This window comes from Typopeltis vanoorti, chromosome 26, assembly GCF_054136105.1.
Source record: "Typopeltis vanoorti isolate ZY-2024b chromosome 26, IOZ_Tvanoo_1.0, whole genome shotgun sequence".
In the NCBI taxonomy this organism is placed as follows: domain Eukaryota; kingdom Metazoa; phylum Arthropoda; class Arachnida; order Uropygi; family Thelyphonidae; genus Typopeltis; species Typopeltis vanoorti.
Window position 1 is genome coordinate 6,884,973 of NC_143574.1, and position 18,912 is coordinate 6,903,884.

An 18,912-nucleotide genomic window follows, 5' to 3' on the forward strand; every position below is an offset into this window, starting at 1 on the left:
AGAGCTGATATTAAGGAACTAAAGCTATATGGATTGCTAATGTTAGGGCTTTATTTATCTACCCTTTTTCTTGTTATATTTCTCTCTTTGCATACAGCTTCTCAGTTTTATTCTGTTCAAGCTCTTCCCAAGTTCCTCATTAGTCCAACACGAGCTATCATATTTGGAGTATTGGTGTATATAGTTTACAGTATGTTTTTAATCGATTGGATCTATATTCCTAGTTGGATGATGTATTTTTCTAAGTATTTTCAGATTGTTTTCCGTCGTATTAATTCCGAGATAAAACATTTGGCAAATGCATCTCCAGTTACTCATTCAGACCCTTCAAAATATCCTTACAACGTTTGCCAACTTCGACTGCTATATTTGGATTGCTGTCGATTGGTTAATGAATACTGCAAAGCAACCTCTCCTGCAATACTTTATCTCTGTGTAGGAAATACAATCGGATGCTGTCTTGCTACTTATCAAGTTGTTAGAACTGACATACCCATGTGGCTGCTTCTGGGCAGTGCAATTTATGCATGGGCATCGTATTTGCTTCTTTTCCTTCCTGCATTCGCCATTGCCCAAATGCAAGAAGAAGTAAGTGTCACAGTATATTCTTATATAATGAAAATATTGCAATGTTCCTTTAGTTATTAGATTAGAATAATAAAAATGTTTTTATAATGTTTTGTTTTATATCGTGAACAATAAAAGGAAATACCAACATCTAGCCCTGTTTACAGGATTTCAGAATGAGTTTTCGTTTATCGAAAAAGCAGACGTAAAAACATCACGGAAAATTTTTCAAAGCGCCACCTTTTCTTTTAATAATAATATTATTATACAAATATACAATAATAGTACAAATATTATTATTATTATTATTATTATTATTATTATTATTATTATTATTATTATTATTATTATTATTATTATTAATCTAACAGAGATTATGTGTGTCATACATTATCTTGAATTGATTCAATGGTTATGCACTCACCACTTCATTTTCATAAATTCATTTATTTATTCATTATTTTTTATTGATTTAATTTTATGAATAATTACGGCAATAAATCTTTAACTTATTTAAAATGCATAAATAATTATTAAGATATACAAAGAACATTAATGAATAAAAATTAATCAGATTAACCATATCGTTGAAAAACACGTTTGTATTTTGACTTATTTTTCGGAAGAAAGTTTTCTTCAATTCGCCCTGTTCCTAACTTACACTTCAATACTCATGATTAAATGGTTCATGATAGATATTGGAAAAATTATGTAAAATGTCAAAAGCAGCATATGCATTTTATTAGTATCTAAGCTTTGAAATATTACCGAGTGGGGCGTAAGTGTTGAAATGTTTAAAATAGTAGTTTGTGTTAATTTCGTAGTTTAAAAAAAAAAAAAAAAAAAACTATCCGTGTTACTACTTTATAACTGGCGGTTACAAACGTTTCATTTTGTTCCATGAACATGATGTTATTGTTTACACTGATAGACACCAGCAACAGATAAGTTTTTTATTATTATTTTGTAAGATTATTTAATTTTGTTAGTTAACTCTTGTTTTATAGCGATCTTCGACGTATTGAATTAAGGAGAGGTAAAAAAAGGATGTGGTTTCATGCCATGAAGGACTAACATTTTAAGACTAACATTTTAACACTATAAGACGATAATATCCTTAACGAAATATACACGCACACAAACATATATACGTTAGATACTTCGGGAACATTAAACACAAAATGTCATCGTTCAGTATTGCCACAAATGCCGTCACTTCCCTGCTGTTATTTTCCCCTAGTGTGCAATAATCGCTGAAACCTCACGAAAAGGTATGAAAATTCGAACATACAGCTGATTGACTTGTGTTTATTGTTAATATATCGCAACAGATTAACTGCCATCTCTAAGAGGGCACGAGCGCAGAGGCCGAAATAATAGAAATAGTAAATAGTAGCTGAGATCATAATGCCCAATCGATATGCGAGTGTAAAGTTTATTTATTTATTTATGATTCACTAGTTTTGTTAGAATGCATAAAAAGTATGGACGTTTTTAGCAGATTTGGAGGACTCCATGAACTCCAATGGAATAACCAATAATAATAATAATAATAATAATAATAATAATTTGCAGTCGAATTACTAGGACTTAAATACTGTCACCTAGTTGGGGGGGGGGGGAAAGCAACAACATGCAAATTAAATATATTATTCAAATTTAAATGAAAATGTAGAAGATTTTTTTAAAAAAAATATTTTCTAAAGAACTACAGGGGATTTAAAAAATTATTTTCTAAATATTTTCATTTATTTTTATTCAGGCATCACAGACCCGTTCGCTATTAGGAAAACTGGCCGTTAAGGATTTGCCAATTGAAGATTATGTTCAGGTATGTGAAATATTCTAATAATGTTAGCATTCCATTCTCTCTGTTGTTCCATTCTCGTGTGTGTTCAGTCGTAGGCTAGAAATAGAAAGACAGTGAGAGGGATTGTCGTCTCTGGTTTTCAACCAAATGATGACGTTTAGTTGAGATTCAAATCCTACTGACAAAGCAAGCAAACGGCTGGGCAAACACGTGTATAAGTCCGACCACACAATACAGATTGATTACCCTATTATCGGAATGGATTCTCCTTCTGTTGACATGCGCAGAAGTGTCGAATGGTCTCGATCTGTGAGCGTACTATATTAACAAACATACTGCATTGTTCTCACAGCTACATTGGCTGCAATTGCACATAACCAAAACTCTCTCTCTCTGAAAAACACACATTAGTGTTAATTAGAATATAAAAAGCTTCAAGAAGAAATAAAAACTGATTTACTCAATATAATCTATTTTCGTAGAATTCTTAAGACATTCTTTTTCTTTCGATTTCAGATACTGAGTTTCATGATTTCTTTGCATGAAAAGGACCAACCTTCCTTTACTGCATCGTATTTCTTCACTTTGGACCTTCCTCTTACTACAAGTGTAAGTATATACTTTCCACATTGTTAGCAACATTGGATTAATGACAAATGAATAATCATCTGTTTAAAGTGAATCACCAGATTGATATTGTTCATTGAATGAATGAAGAAATATGTATCAAACCAATTTTCATGTATAGTATCCAGTGGCGGCTCGTGGCTTGAAATCGTGGGGGTGCTACAACTTTCGAAATATACATACACACTATAAGTACAGTGTATACGTGTTTGGATAAAATATCAAAATTATGGTAAAAATTAAAAAAAAAATTAAACATGAAAAAATATTGTTTATTATCGATAAAATTATACAGTTTGGTATAATTTTATCAAAATTACTTAAAAATAAAATCCATTATCATAACCCCAATAATGTTCTAAAATAAAAAGTATAACAAATGTTATGTCTTTAATTGTAATGTCCAAATATTTAAAGAGACGCAGTAAACACGATAAGCACTACGAACACTCTACCACTGGCGCAAACTGCATATAAACAACAATGGAACTGCGCGATGCTCAGTGCCGCATTACGCTAATAGCTCGCATCTCACTATGACGCGCATATGCTTGCGCACGTAGCAATATGACACTGTGGTAAACACAGTGCTGCTAGCGCCCTCCTAAGTGTTACAAGATGGATTTTTATTATTTTTTATACAAAATAAGAGAATTGTATAGGATTGTTGATGATAAAATCAAATATTACAAGGAAATATAAATAAATTAATAAATATATTTATATATCGAGAAAATTTGGGGGGGGGCTGCAGTTCTAGGATCAATAAATAACGTCTCATGGTCACTTTCTTTGTCAGTTATTTAACTATTTTCTACTGAAAATCATAATCGCCATAGCCTGGTGTTATTATTATTAATTAAAATTATTACATGTATTATTATAGCACTATATATAAACAATCAGAATAAACTTTGACTGTCAGGATAAACAGCGTATTCTGTTAATAACAGTTAAAAAACATAAACCTTATTCCATCATAGTGAAAATGGACATACACACTTTTGTGTTGATTCTAGACGGAAATGGGGACACCATAACTCGTCATGTACTTAGTACATGACGAGTCTTCACTGTCTGTTCATATTGACGTGATATAGAATTTTGAGCATCAAGCATGCACTGCTGTTCTACTCGACCATTGCTAATCATTTATAAGTAAACTCAAAAGTAACCCTGGTAGGGTTACTTTTGGGAGGAAAACGTAACACACACACACACACACACACACACACACACACACACACACACACACACACACACACACACACAAACAAAGGCAACACATAACTAAGTGAAACAGGTGGACAAAAGATTAGCATCCTAATTAGATGGGGTGGTCTTTGCTGGTACCTGTTGGATGCCTCGGATCTACTGAGAAATGTATCTGGAACATAGTTTGCAAGACCATACTTTAGATTCTGGTCACAGAATCATGACTTAGTATCTAGATCACGATTGCCAATATTATTTGTGTTCCGTGCGGATGGCGGCTGATCGTCTTGTCTGTCCACAGTAGATTAAACTTATAGGAACAGGGAATTCTATATATACCGTAGCCAAAATTCTGAACAAATACAAACCATGCAGAGCTTTCAATCCCCACCTGACACTAAGTAACCTTTTCTGTTCCACTAAGGGCCAACTCCCTCTAAAGAGTTGGTCCATAGTGAACCAACTAAGGACCAAACTTCATAACATATATTTGGTTAGAACGCAGTTGAGAACATCTATAGCGTTCCTTGATAAGTTCCTGATTTCCTGCAAGTATAGCATTCTCATAGCAACTAGCAACTGTCTTCTGTGTGGTACAAATAATGAGTAATACTGAAAAGCATGGTTTGGACCTGCATATAAACTTGAAAACGCTGAACACAGTACAGTGGAATATAAAAATTGACAAGAAATCCCAATAAATAAGTTTAGACTAACGATTTTCATATTAGTTTTCTTATAGTGTGGCCATAAAATAATATCCTTCTTTGGAAGCATCAGTTAAAAACAAATAAACGGAATGAGACCAAATTTTATATTGAGACTTTTGAAGGCGAGATGATTTTTCGCGGAGATGATTTCCGCGAAAAAAAAGATTTAGTACCAAACGTCGCCGATAGGGGAAATTTAGCGCTAGCGGAGCCGATAGCAGACAAATATTTGCAGTTAACGCAGGTAAAAAGGATTATTCAAATTTTACTGTGCGCAAGTGACAGCAGCGCCACCAATTCCACTTAAAAACAGATTGGGAACGTTCAGGCAGTTATTCGAATGACTGTCGGGTTATCAGTCAGTTCTTTCCGACGACATAGGCCGCCTCGATCCCCGGATATCACTCCATGTGACTTTTGGCTTTGGGGGTATTTGAAATCCACTGTGTATGTTGGTGGCGTTCCCAATTTGCATGTTTTGAAAGAGAACATAAAAAGGGCTGTTATGAACATCCAATCGGACTCCTTATGCTCAGCTGTAGAGCATGTGGCACACCGGATGCAATTTGTTGTATACAAGAAAGGTCAGCACATTGAAAATCGTGTATGTGGTCCAGGGGACCCTGATTCTGATGAATAAAACATTATTTCCTGTGAGTTCAATCACTACACTGATTTGTGTGTCTCTCGCAAGTTGTTGGTTTAGTTTAATTATTATTATTATTATCATTGTAACGCTCAATATCCAGCTGGAATGAGTGACGGCTGTCGCTTACACCGTCGAAATGTTATTATTCCATTTTATCTGCCTTTAATGTAATTAATCGCTTGTTTTCGGCTCCGCCAGCGCCAAAATTTCCCCTATCGGTGACTTTTGGTACCACTTTTTTTTTCTCGCAGAAATCATCTCCCCATGCCTTCAAAAGTCTCAATATAAATTTTGGTCTCATTCCGTTTATTGGTTTAACTATAGATGCCTCCAAAGCGGGAAAGGTATTTTATGGCCACCCTGTATGTTTATTTTCACTTTTTTCTATTGTGTGACGTATTTCATTTGAAACACGTCACACAATAGCTTGTTTTCTTAAAAGAGAAAATAGATTTTTCAAAAACAAACAAATAAATAATGAAAATAATTTGGTATATCTGGGATCATAAGTTCGATAATATTTTCGATTCAACATTATGCTAAACTCATCGGAACAATCTTGTGCAACTATAATGGCTTTTTATGACAGAAATGATGCTTAAACAAGAAGTGGAAGCTGCAATTGAGTAAAATATTAAAGTTTAGTATTCTGATTTCCAGAAAAGTGATATATGTAGAAAATCAATATATACTGCAGCCTCTTTTCCAAGTGTATACAGATGACAAATGACATTCTTATTGCCAGGCAGTTCAAGTTAACCACACTTAAGTACCTTATAATAAAAACGTGAGGTTTCAGATGATTGATGATATTGAATTTATGGTTATTCTATCTCTTTGTGACAGTTTACTATCAATCTGTAGACACCGATCTCTGCTTTGGCCGATATTATTAAACCACAATCCAACTAACTGTTTTTTTTTTTCTTTTTCGGTCTCCTTCTTCTTCATTGGACACCCTTTAACAATGTGGTGGCATCAACTGGTATTAAGAGTTATTACTATGCATTAACACGTGCAGAATACAAAAAATAAACAGTTCGTTGTTTTAAGGATACTTGCGACATAAGACTGAATGATATAATCACGTAATCACAAGAAAGATATTTATTTAACCAAATATTTCGGTCTGGAAATAGCAGACCATCGTCGGTGGTATTACAAGAACAGTTTAAAAAATATACAAGCTAGAATACTAACAATAGATCGTTGAAATTAGAACATGCCGCGTGATGTTATATCACTAAGTATGAAACGAAATATTTTGAAGTAGAAATACGTCGAGTACCTATTCCTTATATCTCCGGTATTTCAGAACCTATCGCAAGAATTTTGAAGAAATATGATTTAACAGCTACGTATTCTCCTATTAACAAATTGTCTTCTCAATTTCCTTCTCCTAAAGACAAACGCTCAACTTTATCTCTTCCTGGAGTTTATCAAATTCCTTGCAACTGTGATCTCTCTTACTTTGGACAGACTGGACGTTCTCTTGAAAAAAGAATCCAAGAACATCAATCATCCATTCTTCACAATAAACCTGAAAAGTCTGGTTTGGCTCAACACGGGATTGAAACTGACCACAGCATCCTTTGGTCCAAAACGCGCCTCTTACATAGATCCCGTTATAGGTTCGAACGTTTGTTCAAGGAAAGCGTGGAGGCCTTGCTCCATCATCCCAACCTGAATCGTAATGACTGCATATCTATATCAAAAATCTGGGAAAGCCTAATCAAGATTACCCATTAATTTTTTTTTTTTTTTTTTTTTTTTTTTTTTTTTAATAGCAAATTCAATCATGTTTCTACTTCAAAATATTTCGTTTCATACTTAGTGATATAACATCACGCGGCATGTTCTAATTTCAACGATCTATTGTTAGTATTCTAGCTTGTATATTTTTTAAACTGTTCTTGTAATACCACCGACGATGGTCTGCTATTTCCAGACCGAAATATTTGGTTAAATAAATATCTTTCTTGTGATTACGTGATTATATCATTCAGTCTTATGTCGCAAGTATCCTTAAAACAACAAATTCTTATCCTTCACGGGGAAAATGCTACCAAAATAACTGGTAAATTAGGAAAACTTTCAGTTATACAAGGTAGGTTACGAGCAAAGATTAATTTCTTAAAAAAGTGCCGCGACAACAAGATTATTCCCAATTTCGCTAAGATTAAAGAAACAATAAAATCTCCTGGAGCTCATAATATTTACCGGAACACAAGTTTATCTCTAATCCGTAATCAACTTAAAGCTGCTAAACGTGATCTTGCTATTCACAGTCATCAGACTTCTGATTTACGCACCTATATATCCACAAATTTGGATCCACATCTTTCTCACATAGTTCTAAATGTAGCTAAACGTTCTACTCAACGTGCTTATAATAAACTAAGTCAACATCTTAACCGTAAATATGAGGCTCTTTCGTCTAAACAATCCAAGCCATTCATAACTCCAGATAATTGGATTGTAAATATATCCGGACGTCCTTTGACTAAAAGCGAAACCCTCATCCTTTCAAAAGGACATGATTTTTCTATTGTTCCAAATAAAATACCATATCTAGATTTCCTAGTTAACATTGAAAGGAATCTTAATCATCTAACCAGCGATAAAGCTAATGCTCTTCGCCTAGAAGTCGCTTCTTCTCTACTTAAGGCTAAACTTCCTCCTTCTAACATATCTCCTTCTGAAATGAAATCTTTACAGTCCTTGAGAAAAAATAATCACCTCATTATCACTAAAGCTGACAAGGGAAAAGCAACAGTAGTTATGGACTCAGTAAATTACAGAAGAAAACTTTCTCTTTTGCTTCGAGATCGCTCCACATATCAAGAAATTGATTATAATCCAACCAACAGACAACTAAAGAAATTAAATTCTCTCCTTGATGAAGTCATCAGTTTGGATAAAGACACAATTGAAAGACTTAAAACTCATTTTGCAAGACCTCCTAGATTTTATGGCCTTCCAAAAATCCATAAGATTGACTATCCTCTTCGTCCAATAGTAGATTGCATTGATTCTCCTACTTACCGTATAGCCAAATATCTAGCTAAATTACTGAAATCTTACATTGGCAACTCGAGTTCTTTTTTAAAAAACTCCTCAGATTTCTTAGAAAAATTAAAAGATGTCTCATTACAACCTACAGATCTTATGGTTAGTTTTGATATAGAATCTTTATACACCAATGTACCTCTTAAGGAAACTTTAAAACTACTTGCTGACATCTTTCCTCAAGATATTATAAAACTATTCGATTTCGTTATACATTCTGGTTATTTCATATGTCAAAACAAATTTTATAGCCAAGTAGAAGGAACAGCCATGGGAAGTCCTCTTTCTCCAGCTTTAGCCAACTTTTATTTGGAACATTTAGAAAAAGTCCTCTTCACATCTAGTTTCCCTCTACCATCTTTTTGGGTAAGATATATAGATGACATATTTGCTATTTGGCCTCACAGTAAAAACACTTTATCTTCCTTTTTAAACAGTATTAATTCCTTACATCATCGCATAAAGTTTACTATGGAATTAGAAGAAAACAACCAGTTATCTTTTTTAGACGTTCTCCTCATCCGATCATCTTCAAATATTCTTACAACTACAGTATACAGGAAACCAACATTCACAGGTCGTTATATTCTGAAAGAATCAGCCCATCATCCATGTCATAAAACAGGAATTATAAAATGTCTCATCAAAAGAGCCAAAACTAATTGTTCTACTTTTGATTATCTACAGAAAGAACTTTCTACTATCCAGCAACACATGAAACTCAATGGCTTTTCTGAAAAAAGTATTCAACGTCTTCTTACATCTTATAATCCTCCACAAAACAACAAAGATTCAATACGTCGAGTACCTATTCCTTATATCTCCGGTATTTCAGAACCTATCGCAAGAATTTTGAAGAAATATGATTTAACAGCTACGTATTCTCCTATTAACAAATTGTCTTCTCAATTTCCTTCTCCTAAAGACAAACGCTCAACTTTATCTCTTCCTGGAGTTTATCAAATTCCTTGCAACTGTGATCTCTCTTACTTTGGACAGACTGGACGTTCTCTTGAAAAAAGAATCCAAGAACATCAATCATCCATTCTTCACAATAAACCTGAAAAGTCTGGTTTGGCTCAACACGGGATTGAAACTGACCACAGCATCCTTTGGTCCAAAACGCGCCTCTTACATAGATCCCGTTATAGGTTCGAACGTTTGTTCAAGGAAAGCGTGGAGGCCTTGCTCCATCATCCCAACCTGAATCGTAATGACTGCATATCTATATCAAAAATCTGGGAAAGCCTAATCAAGATTACCCATTAATTTTTTTTTTTTTTTTTTTTTTTTTTTTTTTTTTTTAATAGCAAATTCAATCATGTTTCTACTTCAAAATATTTCGTTTCATACTTAGTGATATAACATCACGCGGCATGTTCTAATTTCAACGATCTATTGTTAGTATTCTAGCTTGTATATTTTTTAAACTGTTCTTGTAATACCACCGACGATGGTCTGCTATTTCCAGACCGAAATATTTGGTTAAATAAATATCTTTCTTGTGATTACGTGATTATATCATTCAGTCTTATGTCGCAAGTATCCTTAAAACAACAAATTCTTATCCTTCACGGGGAAAATGCTACCAAAATAACTGGTAAATTAGGAAAACTTTCAGTTATACAAGGTAGGTTACGAGCAAAGATTAATTTCTTAAAAAAGTGCCGCGACAACAAGATTATTCCCAATTTCGCTAAGATTAAAGAAACAATAAAATCTCCTGGAGCTCATAATATTTACCGGAACACAAGTTTATCTCTAATCCGTAATCAACTTAAAGCTGCTAAACGTGATCTTGCTATTCACAGTCATCAGACTTCTGATTTACGCACCTATATATCCACAAATTTGGATCCACATCTTTCTCACATAGTTCTAAATGTAGCTAAACGTTCTACTCAACGTGCTTATAATAAACTAAGTCAACATCTTAACCGTAAATATGAGGCTCTTTCGTCTAAACAATCCAAGCCATTCATAACTCCAGATAATTGGATTGTAAATATATCCGGACGTCCTTTGACTAAAAGCGAAACCCTCATCCTTTCAAAAGGACATGATTTTTCTATTGTTCCAAATAAAATACCATATCTAGATTTCCTAGTTAACATTGAAAGGAATCTTAATCATCTAACCAGCGATAAAGCTAATGCTCTTCGCCTAGAAGTCGCTTCTTCTCTACTTAAGGCTAAACTTCCTCCTTCTAACATATCTCCTTCTGAAATGAAATCTTTACAGTCCTTGAGAAAAAATAATCACCTCATTATCACTAAAGCTGACAAGGGAAAAGCAACAGTAGTTATGGACTCAGTAAATTACAGAAGAAAACTTTCTCTTTTGCTTCGAGATCGCTCCACATATCAAGAAATTGATTATAATCCAACCAACAGACAACTAAAGAAATTAAATTCTCTCCTTGATGAAGTCATCAGTTTGGATAAAGACACAATTGAAAGACTTAAAACTCATTTTGCAAGACCTCCTAGATTTTATGGCCTTCCAAAAATCCATAAGATTGACTATCCTCTTCGTCCAATAGTAGATTGCATTGATTCTCCTACTTACCGTATAGCCAAATATCTAGCTAAATTACTGAAATCTTACATTGGCAACTCGAGTTCTTTTTTAAAAAACTCCTCAGATTTCTTAGAAAAATTAAAAGATGTCTCATTACAACCTACAGATCTTATGGTTAGTTTTGATATAGAATCTTTATACACCAATGTACCTCTTAAGGAAACTTTAAAACTACTTGCTGACATCTTTCCTCAAGATATTATAAAACTATTCGATTTCGTTATACATTCTGGTTATTTCATATGTCAAAACAAATTTTATAGCCAAGTAGAAGGAACAGCCATGGGAAGTCCTCTTTCTCCAGCTTTAGCCAACTTTTATTTGGAACATTTAGAAAAAGTCCTCTTCACATCTAGTTTCCCTCTACCATCTTTTTGGGTAAGATATATAGATGACATATTTGCTATTTGGCCTCACAGTAAAAACACTTTATCTTCCTTTTTAAACAGTATTAATTCCTTACATCATCGCATAAAGTTTACTATGGAATTAGAAGAAAACAACCAGTTATCTTTTTTAGACGTTCTCCTCATCCGATCATCTTCAAATATTCTTACAACTACAGTATACAGGAAACCAACATTCACAGGTCGTTATATTCTGAAAGAATCAGCCCATCATCCATGTCATAAAACAGGAATTATAAAATGTCTCATCAAAAGAGCCAAAACTAATTGTTCTACTTTTGATTATCTACAGAAAGAACTTTCTACTATCCAGCAACACATGAAACTCAATGGCTTTTCTGAAAAAAGTATTCAACGTCTTCTTACATCTTATAATCCTCCACAAAACAACAAAGATTCAATACGTCGAGTACCTATTCCTTATATCTCCGGTATTTCAGAACCTATCGCAAGAATTTTGAAGAAATATGATTTAACAGCTACGTATTCTCCTATTAACAAATTGTCTTCTCAATTTCCTTCTCCTAAAGACAAACGCTCAACTTTATCTCTTCCTGGAGTTTATCAAATTCCTTGCAACTGTGATCTCTCTTACTTTGGACAGACTGGACGTTCTCTTGAAAAAAGAATCCAAGAACATCAATCATCCATTCTTCACAATAAACCTGAAAAGTCTGGTTTGGCTCAACACGGGATTGAAACTGACCACAGCATCCTTTGGTCCAAAACGCGCCTCTTACATAGATCCCGTTATAGGTTCGAACGTTTGTTCAAGGAAAGCGTGGAGGCCTTGCTCCATCATCCCAACCTGAATCGTAATGACTGCATATCTATATCAAAAATCTGGGAAAGCCTAATCAAGATTACCCATTAATTTTTTTTTTTTTTTTTTTTTTTTTTTTTTTTTTTTTTTTTTAATAGCAAATTCAATCATGTTTCTACTTCAAAATATTTCGTTTCATACTTAGTGATATAACATCACGCGGCATGTTCTAATTTCAACGATCTATTGTTAGTATTCTAGCTTGTATATTTTTTAAACTGTTCTTGTAATACCACCGACGATGGTCTGCTATTTCCAGACCGAAATATTTGGTTAAATAAATATCTTTCTTGTGATTACGTGATTATATCATTCAAATAAACAGTTCGTTAGCTGATCTCTGACGTTATAAAATAAATAATGAATAAAATAGGAGAATGATGTCAATATATTTCGCTTTGTGGCTTACAGTAGAATTACTTAAAATTAAAATATATTCTTGTTTTGTTTCATGAAAAAATATTGTTCATTATCAATAAAATTATACATAGTATAATTCAAAATTACTTAAAAATAAAATCCATTCCTTTAATTGTAATTAAAGGAATGGATTTACAATTTTTGGACATTAGAATTAAATCGTTTAATTGTAATGTCCAAATATTTAAAGAGACGGAGTAAACACGATAAGCACTACGAACACTCTACTACTGGCGCAAACTGCATATAGACAACAGTAGAACTGCGCGACGGACAGTGCCGCATTACGCTAATAGCTCGCATTTCACTATGACGTGCATATGCTTGCGCGCGTAGCAATGTGACACTGTGATAAACACAGTGCTGCTAGCGCCCTCTTAAGTGCTACAAGATGGATTTTTATTATTTTTTATACAAAATAAGAGAATGGTATAGGATTGTTGATGATAAAATTAAATATTACAAGCAAATATAAATAAATTAATAAAAATTGGGGTTGCTGCAGTTCCGTGGTACCTATGCACGAGCCGCCTCTGGTGACGAAGCCTCAAAACTGCTGTCTATTAATTTATTGGTTAATGAGAATAAAACTAAAATACCAGTACAGAGTTCCCAATAGGAATAGTTGTGCGCTTCATAGTCTGTGGTTTTCATGTTTACTGATGAAATTTTCTTCTGGTTCGATCTCGAACTACACAAGTTGATCGTGAATTTCCTGATGTCCTTATTGATGAAACTATATATTGTAAAATGGCTTTAAAACCAATTAAAAATTTTATTCTATGAGAAGCTATATCTCTAATAATGAATTTTATTCTTTTTCAAAATTCTTAAAAAAAAAAAAAAAATCAGCTAACGCCTTTTTTTTTTTTTTTTTTATTTATTCCGGTATACGGGGAGTAGGCGAGGCCATTTAGCCCTATCTAACTTTTGGAGGCTGAGTGGGCAGTTCAATCTCCACTGGTACCAATCAGAGATAGATGGCCCAAGGCTATCACTAATTAAGTGGTACACAGTGAAGAGAGACGGCTCAAATCTGCCGCCATCTCGTGGTCCCTAACCCTAACACAATATATTTAATGTCTGAAATAATGTGGGTTCTACGGTCGATTTTCTTGAGTTTACGGGACGAAAAACCCGCTTGCCCATGCCAGAGATCGACTAACTCGGGAACCGGTCGAAAAAAGGCTTAGAAAAATTTCCTCTAGTCGCCGACTAGACTCGAAACCAAGTCTTCCTTCGTGGGGCCAAGCGCCGTGGTGTGCAAACGCCACATCCACTGAGCTACACAGGCTCTTGTTGTTAAACATGTACAAACTTTTAAATTCTACATTTGCAGTAAGATATTAAATTTATAGAATTTCTGAGGAGCCCTAGCGTGATTGGCGATAATGGCTTTAGATCGGAAAGACTCCAATGGAACAGACAATTTAACTGGAAAACACATGCAGTTGACATCAATAACACGCAGTTCATAATAATGCCTTTCCAGTCAGTCCTCCTCATCCTAAACAAATCTCGGGTTAGACGTTTATGGAGCAGAAATATGATTGAGCGATAGCTGTTGGAAAGCTGTCTTATGGAGACAAATCACAATAAACGATATCAATACGTTTTGGGATATGGCTACTACGAGAATTATGTAATAATAGAGTGTATTATCCTCCCTTTAGTGTGATGGCTGTGATAATACGGTGAATATGCTTCTGATTTGCCCTTTCATGGCATGTATCATCTGAAATATTAACATGAAACGTTATATGAACGTTCTGGACAATAGTATGTTGCTTAAAAGCGGTGCCAGGGAAGTGAATTGTGTATCCAGATATTAATGCTCCATATCATCTGCAACAGTTATGCAAGAGCATGGAGTACATGGAACTGATCTCAATCTTATAAGGTATCTTTTGTAAAATCGGAGTTAAGACGTCAGTTGAGAGTGTGACCTACATGCCAACTTCTAGAGAAAATAATATTGCCATTCTATAGAAATTCAGCCTGTAAATCCTAACTGTTGACGATAGCCTCTCCCGTAATAGAGAAGAGTTGGGTCTACTTCTTCCATGGATCTCTAGTTCATCTTGGAAAGGTGTATGTATATGTTTATTTATTTACTATTGTAACGTGTTTTATTTTATTACAACTCATTACATGTTGTTTAAATAAATAAACACATATTTATTTATAAGTAAATATTTAAAATAAAAAACGTTTATTTTAAAATATAAAAGTTTATATTATAAGAAAGATATCAGAATTTTAAGAATAATAAAATGAGAAGGTAATACATTAAGTTGCGACTAATTCAAGTCCAACTTACAATAGGAAACATCAATATTTTATGCTGCTAATTTTGATTCACACAAATGAACCACTGAAGTGGATTAATGTATTTTTCCCCCTTTCAGATCGTAAACACTGTTATCACTTACACCATTTTGCTGTTCGAATCCGGGGACTAAGGTACAAATATGGTTGAATTATAGGAAGATGGGAGGGGGGGGTAAACATTGGCTCTTTATTTCATTGGAAGGAATATTAGCGTACTTCTAATTATCAACGAAACCATTCTGATGATGTCTCTTCACAGAGCGCTATTAGTCTTCTTTTGAAGATATTTTTATTCCAATTCAGCCAGTGTTTTCTAGTAATATCATCGAAATAATAAAAGGCACATTGCAAAATTAATTAGTTTTATTTATAACAATTTATAACAATAAAGCGCAATGCAAGTGTGATGTACTTAAATCAATTTCAATAAAATACTTTCAATGTAAACAAATTCACCTCATTTTATAAAAAGCACTGTTTGTTTAAATTATATTTGTATAAATAAATCTAGTAAGTCAAGTTGTTTGCTGTTTTAATTGTTTCCTTTAATGTCTTTTGGAAAGAAGGGGTAAATAAGTGCTGCCATCTTGCGGTCCCTAATCCTTAAACATAGTATTACTATTATCTCTGATAAGCGAATTCTACTGCTGACTTTGTTTTTAAGGATAAGGGACCGCAAGATGGCAGCACTTTTGCAGGTTGTAACCTTCGTTACTACTTTAAATACCTTAAGATATACCTGAAAATATATCTATTAAAATATCTCGAAAATAGTAAATGATTATATCATACTGTCAGGGAAACAATTATTCAGTTTCTTTTTTACAAAATAAATAAATAAATAAAAAGATATGAAAAATCTTTTCATATTTTCATAAATATCTTTCTCACAATTTTCGGATTTTTCATCAGTCCTGCTGAATACACGAAGTTATGATATAAATGATGTAACTAAACTGCGTAGATACAAACTACCGTGAACGCGAAAGATAAATCACCCTTCAAGAATTCTGAAGAATATTTTTAAATTCATCTTTTTAAGGTCGCCATCATCTTATTACTAATCATAAATGAAATCGATCTTTGTCAACAATAATAAAGGTTTTTAACAGTATTTTATTTATTTTTGACAAGGCCATAAAAGTCATTTATGCATTGTATTCATTGTTTGTTTGTTTGTTATGTGGCTCTCACTCACAAAAAGTTAGGAAACCTATAACACATCTTGTACTGTGGGTGGACTAAGGATATTTTTTTTCAATGAGCATCAATTTTATTTATTTTTCCAACTTTGATGAACAAATCTATGTAATCCTCTTTTGAATGAATATCAATATGAGATATTGATATTCATTTAGCAGTAATTTAGTTGGGAAAAATTAAACCAACCATTTATCCTTATTTATTTATTTATATTTTTTATACATAGTTATCCTCAATCTAAAGGCTCAAAACCTGACAATATGTTAGTATCACAGAGAAGCATTTCCCAAATTTTACATATAAAAACGTCCTCAGCTGAGGACCGTTTTTATACACACACATGAATGTGTGTGTGTGTATAAAATTTAAGATTTGTGTTAAAATACAGAGCCTAAAAGGCTTCAGTTTGGCAGGATAAGTTAACATAATGAATATTATATAACTATTCATGTTATAGCCGGATACCGAGACTTAAAAGCTTCAAAACTTACCAGTGAGCGTATGGCAGTTTTTCCCAACGTGGGGCGTACACCCCACAGGGGGACAATTTGAATATTTTGGGGGACAGTTAGAAAATGACGTTGCATTCGTCACCTCATCACCGATATACTCAAAAAATTCACCATTGTCCGCGATAAATTGTCGATGTTTCAACTCTGACTTTCCGAGAAAAAAGTTGACATCACTAGAACAGGAGTCAACATAAATACAGTATCAAGAAGAACTCTCAGAAAAACAAAATGATGAGTCTATTAGAAATTTATTTAATATAAAAGGAACAATGGCATGGCTTTCTGACGAGGCAGAAACGAAATACCGAAATTCAAACTAGTTTTGCAAAAAAAAAAAAAAAAAAAACGGATGCCCTTCCCGTCGTCATATATAGTTGAATGTGGCTTTAGTGCTCTAAATGACTTGTTGCTGAAAAAAAGAAATCATCTGGATATCACAAACCGTGCGGATTTGAGATTGAAAATGACTAAATTAGTACCTCAAATAAAAACTCTTTGCAGCAGACATCAAGCTCAAGGATCGCATTAATTTGGATTTTATTTTTCCGAGTTCAGGTCGATTTATGTTTTATAATATACAAAGTGTAATATAAAATTTATATTCATTGAAGAAAGTCAAATTAAAACAGTTTTACCCATGCTCCCTTTTTATTTAAAGTACCTAGTTATATTGTACTTTTTCAGAACTTGGCTGACTATTATGCTGGGGGGGGGGGCATCAAAATCTGAGGCGTTGAGATGGGGCATGATCCAAAAAATGTTGGGAAACACTGGCTTATGGTAATATAATTTTTGACATCGGAGTAAGTATCCTTGGTACTTAAAACACATGAACTCAGCTCAGGAGTCCATACTTTTATTCGCCTTTTATTAGTACTTTTAGATTTCACCAGCCTGGTAGCTGTTTGAACTGATTGTTCAAAAGTATAGCAAACCTTGTCAGAAAGTTATATTATTCAAAATGAACTCTTGACAGTCGCATACATAAATAATTAAAATTAGAACAAAACAGTTAAGTTAATACCATGAAGGGTATGATGTACCATTCTTATAGTCAGATATAGAAACTTAAATCGGAATTATGACGTTTCTACATCTGGTTATAACAAGAATGGATACGTGATATATTTCATCCAGTTAACTGGACTTATAATACCAGCAAAAAAATAGCTGATATTTTAATGGTATCTGATACTAGTTCCGCAAACGGGTATGGATTAATGTGTATTTAAACATGCACGTATATGCATTCTATTATACTTCAATAAACAACAGTTATTTTTAATATAATTTTTGAATCAAAGTAAGGAGTCCAGCTCAGGAGTCCATACTGATCGTACTTGGCATAAACATTATCACCACTACTGTTACCCATTCATGGGCAAATATTTGTCTGTAGAATAATATTAACATGAGTAGTAAAATGAAGTTGGACAAAAAAAAAAAAAAAAGACATCCGCCAATGGGCTCAGATAACCTCGTCAACGTCAACGCTAGTAAAACCCAGTTCTGTCTTATTTCTTACAAAAAAAGAACCATTTTCCCATAGCATTGTTTTCGATAACACTCAAAGTCCCAGACAAGATGAAATTTCTCTTCTCGGAACTACTTTGACATCAAGCCTCTACTGGCATAAACACATCACAATCATTGCATCCTCAGCTTCCAAAAAACTGGGTTTTCTCTTTCTCTCAAGACGCTACTTCACCTTTAAACAGCTGTTGACATTATAGAAGTCACAAATCCGCCCAACTATCGAATGCTGCTCTCACATCTGGAGTGAAGCTCCTATAAACTCCCTTAAAACGCTTGATTCAATACAGAGGAGAGCAATTAGACTGATAAATGACTCATCTCTCACCAACTCGCTCCCCTCACTTTCACATAGACGCTTAGTATCTGCAATCTGTATATTCTATAAATATTCCCATGGGAAATGTTCATCTGAAACAGCATCAATAATTCCCCCACTCTGTACTAAACCCATTG

The 18,912-nt window shown here is 33.7% G+C and overlaps 1 long non-coding RNA gene across 1 annotated transcript; it reads left to right on the forward strand.

The window, feature by feature from the left end:
• The first annotated feature begins 521 nt into the window (after window positions 1–521).
• Window positions 522–15,697, forward strand: LOC150092291 (uncharacterized). The gene is made up of 4 exons (XR_016550586.1): window positions 522–588; window positions 2,330–2,398; window positions 2,894–2,986; window positions 15,286–15,697. It is a non-coding gene; the product is annotated as an uncharacterized LOC150092291 (long non-coding RNA).
• Window positions 15,698–18,912: the final 3,215 nt, after the last annotated feature.